Source organism: Theropithecus gelada, chromosome 4 (assembly GCF_003255815.1).
Source record: "Theropithecus gelada isolate Dixy chromosome 4, Tgel_1.0, whole genome shotgun sequence".
In the NCBI taxonomy this organism is placed as follows: domain Eukaryota; kingdom Metazoa; phylum Chordata; class Mammalia; order Primates; family Cercopithecidae; genus Theropithecus; species Theropithecus gelada.
In genome coordinates this window covers 86,971,835-86,982,207 of record NC_037671.1, presented here as the reverse complement: position 1 = coordinate 86,982,207, position 10,373 = coordinate 86,971,835, and positions in this window count along the sequence as shown.

Genomic DNA, 10,373 nt, shown 5'->3' with positions numbered 1-10,373 from the left:
GTTAGATACAGAAAAAAACAATGCTTAGAGGAAAATTTAAAGGATTGAATGCATGTATGAAAGAAAAGAAAGATACAGCATCAATAACCTAAGCTTGCAACTTCAGAAACCAGAAAAAGAAGAAGAAATTAAGCGCAAAGTAAGTAGAAGAAAAGAAATAATAAAAATTAGAGCAGAAATCAGTGAACTTGGCAAAAGGAAATCAATAAAGAAAATCAACAAGACTAACACCTGGTTCTTTGAAATAATCAAATCAATAAACCTCTAGCCAGGCTAACTAGGAAAAAAAGAGAATACATAAATTACTAATATAAGAAATAAAAGATGTATCATCACTGCTGATTCCATGGACATTAAAAGGTTAATAAAGGAATCTTCTGAACAACTCTATGCCCACATATATAACCCAGATAAACGAACCAACTCCTTGAAAGATACAATCTACCAAAATCCAAACAAGAAGAAATATACAGTTAGAATAGGCCCATATCTATTAAGGAAATTAAATCAATAATTAGTAGCCTGCCAAAACAGAAAGCACCAGGCCCAGATGGGTTCACTGGTAAATTCCATCAAAAATTTAAGAAAGAAATTATACTAATTATCTATAATCTCTTAGAGAAAATAGAAGCAGAAAGAATACTCTCTAACATTCTGAGACTAGCATTCCACCAGTAGTAAAACCAAAGACACTGCAAGAAAGGAAAACTGCAGACCAATATCTCTAACCATCTCTCATGAACACAAATGTAAAAATTCACAACAAATTATTAGCAAACGGTATATAAAAAGAATTATCCATCATGAACCACTGGGGTTTATTCCATGTGTGGTTCAAAAATCAGTTAATTCATCACATTAACAGGCTAAAGAAGAAACATGTGATTTTATCAATAGATGCAGAAAAAACATTTGAGAAAACCCAAAACCCATTAATGATTTTTTTAAAAAATCCTCAGCAAACTAGGAATAGAGAGGGTCTTCCTCAACTTGATATAAAACATCTACAAAAACCATACAGCTAATGTCATACTTAATGGCGAGAAGCACGATCTACCTAAGATCAGGTAGGAACAAGGCAAGAATGTCTGTTCTTACTACTCCTATTTAACATCCTACTGGGAAGTCCTAGCTGATACAATAAGATACGGAAAGAACATAAAATGTATACAGATTGGGAAGGAAGAAATAAAACTATATTTGTTCATAGATGGCATGACCATCAATGTAGAAAATCTCAAAGAATCAACATCAGAAAACCCCGAAGATAATAAGCAAGTTTAACAAGGTTGCAGGATACAAGGTTAATATATAAATTGCTTTCTTACATACCAGCAGTGAAAAATTGAAATTTGAAATGAAAACATAATGTCATTTACATTCACACTGAAAGGAAAAAAGAAATCTATAAAAATAAGCACAAGATTTATATGAGGAAAATTATAAGACTGTGATGAAAGAAATCAAGGAAGATAACACGTGGTGAGACAGTTCATGTATGTGGACAGGAAGACTCAATTTCATTCTTTTTCTTTTCTCTTTCTTTCCTTTTTTTTCCCACAAACTTCACCTTTCACCCTGCTGGGAGACATTGGCATCTCTCTCTTGGACTCTGAGCTTTTTCCCACCAGTAGATCTTTGTACTGGCTATTCTCCCTTGCATAGAAAGCTCTTCCCCTCACCTCCATTTGCCTGCTTTCTTCTTTTCATTCAACTGTCTCTCTCCTTCTCGCACAGATTTTCCCTAATCATTCTCTCCCAGTCTCCTTCCCTGTTACTTTCTACCAGACTATTCTATCAGCTTTCTAGCCAGTAGCACAAATGGCTCAAAACCTTGAACTTGAAGACAGCTCCTCACAAGGAACCACATTATCTCTGCCTTCCTGCCCTTACATTTTTGTCTTCACTCACTCCCTGAAGGAAAGACAAAAGACCCAGAACAACCTAGACAGTATTTAAAGGAGAAGAACAGTCAGAGCACTGACACTACCTGACTTTAAGACTTACTCACAAGCTGCAGTAATCAAGACAGTGTTGTATTGCTGGGGGAAAAAAGACAAATATTTCAGCAGAACAGAAAAGAGAACCCAGAAATAGACCCAAACAAATATAGTCAACTGAACTTTCACAAAGGAGAGAAGACAATCCAACAGAGAAAGGGTGGTCTTTTCAACAAGTGGTATTGGAACAAGTGGTTGTCCACATGCCCCCCACCCCCGAAAAAAGGAATCTAGATACAGACCTTAGTTGTCTCACCAAAATTAACACAAATCAGATGATAAACCTGGAGGCAAAATGTAAAATATAAAACTCCTAGAAGATAACATAGCAAATCCAGAGCAACTTGGGTTTGGTGATAATTTCTTACATACAACAATAAAAGCATGACCCATGAAAGAGAAAAACTGATAAATTGGACTTCTAAACCAAGAATAAAATTCTAAGCCCCTCAACCAACTGAATGGACCCCTCTTGGCCAAGGGCAGTCTGAAGTAAACCTGAAACACTAGTTCAGTTCATGATGGTAATAGGTGGTTGGACATTCCTAATTATACCTTCCTCCCTTTGGAATTCAGGCACAGAATGACCAGCTATTAATATTAAAATGCAAATCAAAACCACAATGAGATAACATCTCACACCAATTAGAATGGCTATCATTAAAAAGTCAGGAAACAACAGGTGCTGGAGAGGATGTGGAGAAATAGGAACACTTTTACACTGTTGGTGGGACTGTAAACTAGTTCAACCATTGTGGAAGACAGTGTGGTGATTCCTCAAGGATCTACAACTAGAAATACCATTTGACCCAGCCATCCCATTACTGGGTATATACCCAAAGGATTATAAATCATGTTGCTATAAAGACACATGCACACGTATGTTTATTGCGGCACTATTCACAATAGCAAAGGCTTAGAACCAACACAAATGTCCATCAATGATAGACTGGATTAAGAAAATGTGGCACATATACGCCATGGTATACTATGCAGCCATAAAAAAGGATGAGTTCGTGTCCTTTGTAGGGACATGGATGCAGCTAGAAACCATCATTCTCAGCAAATTGTTGCAAGAACAGAAAACCAAACACCATATGTTCTCACTCATAGGTGGGAATTAAACAATGAGATCACTTGGACACAGGAAGGGGAACATCACACACCAGGGCCTGTTGTGGGGTGGGGGGAGGGGGTAGGGATAGCATTAGGAGATATACCTAATATAAATGATGAGTGAATGGGTGTAGCACACCAACATGGCACATGTATACATTTGTAACAAACCTGCATGTTGTGCACATGTACCCTAGAACATAAAGTATTTATATATATATAGTATAGTATTATATATATAATACTATATATAGTATATATATATAACCATATATATAAAGTATTATATATATAGAGAGAGAGCCATATTTTGAAATGGCTCCACAAAGCTGTCTCCTGTGGGGGACATCTACATTCTGTAGAGAATCCCCTTCCATTTCCAGGTTTTTGTGTCTGACCCAGAAGAGAATTAACTAAGAGTCTGACACCTTTTTAAGTCTAATAAGACTATTCTGTCCAATAAGAAATGAATCTATTCTGTCTGAAGCCTTCTACCTGGAGGCTTCATTTGTGTAATAAGAACCTTGGTCTCCACAACCTCTTATCTTAACCCAGACACTCCCTTCTGTTGATTCCAGGTCTTAGATGAACTCAACCAATTGCCAATCAGAAAATCTTTGCATTCACCTATGACCTGGAAGCACCCCCATACCCACACCCACCACTTCATACTTCAAGTTGTCTTGCCTTTCTGGACCAAACCAATTTATATCCTACATACACTGATTGATGTCTTTGTCTCCCTAAAATGCAAAAAAAATCGAGGTGTAGCCCAACTACCTCGGGCATATGTTCTCAGGATCTCCTAGGGCTGTGTCACAGGCTTTAGCACTCACATTTGGCTCAGAATAAATCTCTTCAAATATTTCACAGATTTTGACTCTTTTCAGATTTTACAGATTTTGACTTTTAATAGACTTTATTAAAATTTTAAAAACTTCTCTGTGAAAGATACTATTAAGAAAATGAAAAGACAAGCCACAGACTGGAAGAAAATATTTGCAAAACACATAAGGACTGATAACCAAATAATTCAACAAAGAACTCTTAAAACTCAACAATAAGAAAAGAAAACAAACAACCCAATTGAAAAATAGGCAAAAGTTCTGAATGGACATCTCATCAAAGAAGATATACAAATGGCAAATAAGCATAGAGAAAGATCCTCAACACAACATGTCATTAAGGAATTGCAAATTAAAACAACAATGATAAACCACCACATAACTAAAATTCAAAAACACTAAAACACCAAATTCTGGTGAGGATGTGGAACAAGAGGAACTCTCATGCATTGCTGACAGAAATGCAAAATGGTATGGCCACTTTGGGCGACAGATTGGCAATATTCACAAAACTAAACAGACTCTGACCATATGATATAGCAGTTTTGCTCCTTGGTATTTATCCCAATGAATTGAAAACATATTTATACAAAGCCCCACATACAAATGTTTATGACAGTTTCATTTTGTTTTTTTGTTTTGTTGTGGGAATGAGGAGGACTGGAGAGACTACGTGGTGAAATAGGAGGATGTTTATTGAGTGCACTTAGACTTAGCAGATTAACATCCAAAAACTGGGCCTAGAACAAAGACAGCACTTAACTTTTTTTTTTTTTTTTTTTTTTTTTGAGACGGAGTCTCACTGTGTCTCCCAGGCTGGAGGGCAGTGGCGCAATCTCGGCTCACTGCAAGCCCCGCCTCCCAACACACTTCCAAAAGGGGGTGGGCTAGCTTGAAATAAGCTTATAGTAGTGCAAAGCGTAGTGGTGTGAAAGCAAGCATACAGAGGCAGAACAAAGGCAGTTAATCAAATTGTGACAGGTTCATAACTCAGGATTACATGCGACTCTTGCTATGCGGTGTAGATGGCTGTTATCCAGGCTTGCTCTAATGCCTTGCATGGGCTTATCTCATAACCTTCGCTATGGCACCTAGATGGCTGCAGCCCAGGCCTGCTCAGGCACGTCTTATAACTTTCACTGTGCTGCTTAGATAAAACAGAATACGTGAAGTTACTAGTTACAAAAACAGGAATCTATAAACTCATAAGTTTACTCATATCATTGGGGAAAGGAAAATTTGCTTTCTTCTCCTTATGTTGAGGGAGTGCTGGGAGAGTCTCTAGAGCACATTCCTTTGAGCCTGGTTTCTTTGATAATGTTATTGAGACTTCGCCTGGGTCCAGGCTTTGCCTGTTACTGCCTTTGGGATGACTCAGCCTAATATAGAAAGCTTGTTTTTCTCTGTGTAATTTTATTTTTCCTTTTTTTCTTTAATTTCCTGCTTCAGTTTTTTTTAATTGTAAGTTTTATTCTTTTTTTTTCTTTCCAGCTTTTTGCTTTTTTAGGTTCAAGGGGTACATGTGCAAATTCATTACATTTGTAAATTGCATGTCCCAAGGGTTTGGTATACAGATATTTTTGTTGCCCAGGTAATCAGGATAATACCTGATAGCTAGTTTTTCAATCTTAACCATCCTCTCACCCACCACCCTCAAATAGGCCCCAATGTCTATTGATCCTTTTTTTGTGTTCATGTGTACTCATGTTTAGCTCCCACTTACAAGTCAGAACATGCAGTATTTGGTTTTCTGTTTCTGCATTACTTTGCTTAGGATAATGCCTCCAGCTCCATCCATGTTGCTGCAAAGGCCATGATCTTATGTTTTTAGTAGCTGTGAAGTATTCCATGGTGTATATGTACCACATTTTCTTCATTCAATCTGCTGTTCATGGCATCAAGGTTGATTCGATGTCTTTTGTTTATAGCAGTTTATTCACAATTGCTAAAACTTAAAAGCAACCAATGTAGGTAAATAGATAAACAAACTGTGGTACATCCATACAATGAAATTTTATTCAGCAATAAAAAGAAATGAACTATCACACTGTGAGGAGACATGGAGGAAACTTGCTAAGTAAGAAAAGCCCATCTGAAAAGGCTATATACTGTAAGGTTACAACTATATGACAGTCTGGAAGAGGCAAAACTGTGGAGACAATAAAAAGATCAGTGGTTACTAGGGGTTCAGAGGAAAGAGGTGAAGAAAGGATGAATAAGTGGAGTACAGGTGATTTTCAGAACAGCGAAACTATTCTGTATGATACTGTAGTGGTAGATGCATGTGATAGGGTTTTTGTCAAAACTCATAGAAGTGTATAATACAAAGAGTGAACCTTAATGTAAACTATGGACTTTAATATTAATGTATCAAGATTGGCTCATAATTTGTAAAAAATGTACCACACTAATGCATGGCAAAACCAGGAGGTGTGTTTGGGTTGAATGAGTATTTAGGAACTGTCTGTGCCTTCTGCTCAATTGTCTTGCAAACCAAAACTTATAAAAAATAAAGTATATATTTTTAAAGACTTTATATTGTTTAGAGCAGTTTTAGGTTCACAGCAAAATTGAGTGAAAGATACAGAGATTCCCCATCTATTCTCTACCCCCAACACATGCATAATCTCCCCAACTATCAACATCAAGCACCATAGTGCTATATTTGTTACAATCAATGAACCCGCATTGGCACATCATTGTAACCTAAAGTTCATAGCTTACATTAGGGCTCACCTTTGGTGGTGTACATTCTATCATTTGGACGGATGTATAGTGCCACGTACTGTATTCAGCCTTATAGTATTGACATAGTTTCAATATATCTTCCCCCCAAATTTCGTGTTGAATTTTAATCCTGTTTCATTTAATCAACATTGAGGAATGTTGCAGGGGGGCCTGGTGGGAGGCATTTGGGTCATGGGGGCAGATCCCTTCTGCTTGGCATTGTCCTCACAATAGTAAGTGAGTTCTGTCAAGATTTGGTTAAGTGTGTGACACCCCCCTCCCACTCCCTTTTGCTCCTGCTTTCTCCATGTGACATGCAAGCTTCCTGCTTCACCTTCTAACATAAGTAAAAGCTTCCTGAGCCCTCCCAAGAGCAGATACTGATGCTATACTTCCTGTAAAGCCTGCAGAACCATGAACCAATTAAATTGCTTTCTTATAAATTACCCAGTCTCAGATATTTCTTTATAGCAATGCAAGAATGGCCTAACACAGAAAATTGGTACTAGGAGTAGGACATTGCTATAAGTATACCTGAAAATGTGAAAGCAACTTTGGAATTGGGTTACAGGCAGATGTTGGAAGAATTTGGAGGGCTCAGAAGAAGACAGGAAGATGAAGGGAAGTTTGGAACTTCTGAGACTGGTTAAATGATTGTGACCAAAATGCTGACAGTGATATGGACAGTGAAGTCTAGGCTGCTGAGGTCTCAGAGGCAAATGAAGAACTTAAAAACTGGAGCAAATGTTGCCTTTATTGTGTCCTAGCAAAAAACTTGGCTGCATTGTACCCATGCCCTAGGGATCTGTGGAAATTTCAACTTGATAGTGATGACCTAGGGTGTCTGGCAGAAGAAATTTCTAAGCAGCAAAGTGTTCAAGGTGTGGCCTGGCTGCTTCTAACAGGATACACTCAGAGGTAGGAGCAAATAAATTTTTTAAAATAGGAAGTTATATTTAAAAGAGAAGCAGAACATGAAAGTTTGGAAAATTTGTAGCCTAGATATGCAGCAGAGAAAGAAAAAGTTTTCTGGGGAGAGAAATTCAAGCAGGTTGCAGAGCAACCACTTGCTAGAGAGATTTGCATGACTTAAAAGGAGACAAGTGCTGATAGCCAAGACAATGGGAAAAAGGTGTCAAAGGCATTTCTAAGACCTTCACAGCGGCCCCTCCTATCATAGGCTCAGAGGCCTAGGAGGACTGAATGGTTTCATGAACAGGCCTAGAGTTCTGCTGCCCTGTGCAGTCTCAGAACACTGCTTCCTACATCTCCTCTGCTCCATCGTTAGCTGTGGATCAAAAGGACCCCAGTACATCTCTGCCTGTCACTCCAGACAGCAAAAGCCATGAGCTTTGGAGGCATTCATGTGGTGTTAAGCCTGCAGGCACACACACACAGTGCAAGAGTAAAGGAGTCTTAGTAGCCTTTGCCTAGATTTCAGAGGATGTATGGGAAAGCCTGGGTGCCCAAGCAGAAGCTTGCTACGGAGGCAGAACCCTCACAGAGAGCCTCTACTAGGGCAGTGCCTCTTTGGGGACTATGTGTGGGGATTCTAACCCCACATTTCCCCTTGGCACTGCCTAGTGGAGCTGTGAGAAGAGGACCACCATCCTCCAGACTTCAGAATGCTAGGTCCACTGGTAGCTTGCTCCCTGTACCTCGAAAAGCCCCAGGCACTCAACAACCTGTGAAAGCAGCCATGGGGGCTGAACCCTGCAAAGCCACAGAGGTAGAGCTGCCCAAAGCCTTGGGAGCCCACCCCTTACACCAGCATGTTCTGGATGTGGGACATGGAGTCAAAGGAGATAATTTTGGAGCTATAAGATTTAATGACTGCCCTGCTGGGTGTTGATCTTGCATGGAGCCTATAGCATCCTTTTTTTGGCCAATTTTTCCCTTTTGGAATGGAAGTGTTTACCTAATGCCTATATCCCCACTGGGTCTTGGAAGTAAACGGCTTGTTTTGATTTTACAGTCTCATAGGTAGAAGGAACTCATCTCCTGAGGAGACTTTGGACTTGGACTTGGGACTTGGGACTTTTGAATTGACGCTGGAATGAGTTAAGTCTGGGGGACTACTGGGAAAGAAATATTGTATTTTGCAATGTGAGGACGTGAGATGTAGGGGGCTAGGGGTGGAATGATATAATTTGAATATATGTCCCCACCAAATCTCATGTTGAATTATAATTCCCAATGTTGGAGGTGGGGCCTAGTGGGAGGTGTTTGTGTCATGGGGATAGATCCCTCATGCCTTGGTGTTGTCCTTGTGATAGTGGGTGAGCTCACTCGAGATTTGGTTGTTTAAGTGTGTACCACCCCACCCCCATCCCTGTTGCTTCTGCTTTTGTTATGTGGCATGCAAGCTCCCCCCTTTGCCTTCCACCATGAAGAAAACTTTCCTGAGGCCTCTGAGAAGCATATTCTGGCGCCATGCTTCCTGTACAGCCTGCAGAACTGTGAGCTAATTAAACCTCTCTTTTAATAAATTATCCAGTTTCAGGTATTTCTTTATTGCAATGCAAGAACAGCCTAACACAAGTATTACACAGAGTATTTTCTCTGCCCTACAAATGTTAATTTTTAAAAACTGTTTCTGTAGAAAAAAAAAGAAAGAACTGAAGTAGAGGAAACAGTGATTTTAAGTCTGCCCAAACTTATCCCATACTGTTCATGCTGGGGAGTGACCATCCAGACAGAGGCTTCAGTTATCTCCAGTGTTACTCAGAAGATCATGGAGCAAGATATCCCAATACATCTGTTGCCCATTTACGGTTTGGATCACAGAAGATATATTGGGAAATTTTGTTCTAAGAAAACAAGACAGAGAAAGTTAATTTTAATTATAGTTTCAATTATTTTTCACTGTGGAAAAATAATGCTGTATATTGATTAATAAATTTGGAAATAATTATTTCTATTGCTAGCAAGATGCAATGAAACTGGAATGTTCTAACAATGCAGGATTCAAAATAAATTGTTATAGACTTTTTCTAAAACAACTTTATCCATATATCAGAGGTGTGCTTTGTAAAATATTATATATATTTATATTCAATAATTTGATTATTGGTAATTTATGCTATGAAATGAATTTGATGGCTTAAACTATACAAACTGCACAAAGATGTTTATTACTGCATTATTTATAATGCCAAACATAGAAACTATCTGAATATGTATCTAATAGCAGAAAGATTAAATAATGTTTTCACAGCAATTCAATAAGATGTGTAACAGTCATTACAAATCATCATTAGGACATTTGATTATAGCCAGAATTGTTGTTACTAATTATCATTACAATTAGTTCAACATAGCACTATACAAAAAAGAATGAATACAAAATCTTCAAACATTACATTCTTTCCATCTAACCTCCATAGCTTTTCCCATGTTCACCCTATTGCTTTGAGTAAATGAATGATTGTACAAATACAAGTATGTAAACATCATGTGTGAATATGCAGAGACTGTCAGCTCGCTGAAACTGAAAGGCCACATGATGAGAGTTAGGATTTTCTTTTTAATTTTTAAATTCCTATTGTTTGCATAATAATTTATCTTTAAATAATGAGCAATACTTTGCCTCTCCTAATTACTGGGGGTTTAAGAGACACGAAAGCTTATTCTTGAGCAGGCATCATGCATGCCACACTAGCAACAAATCTGAGAATTGAAGTAC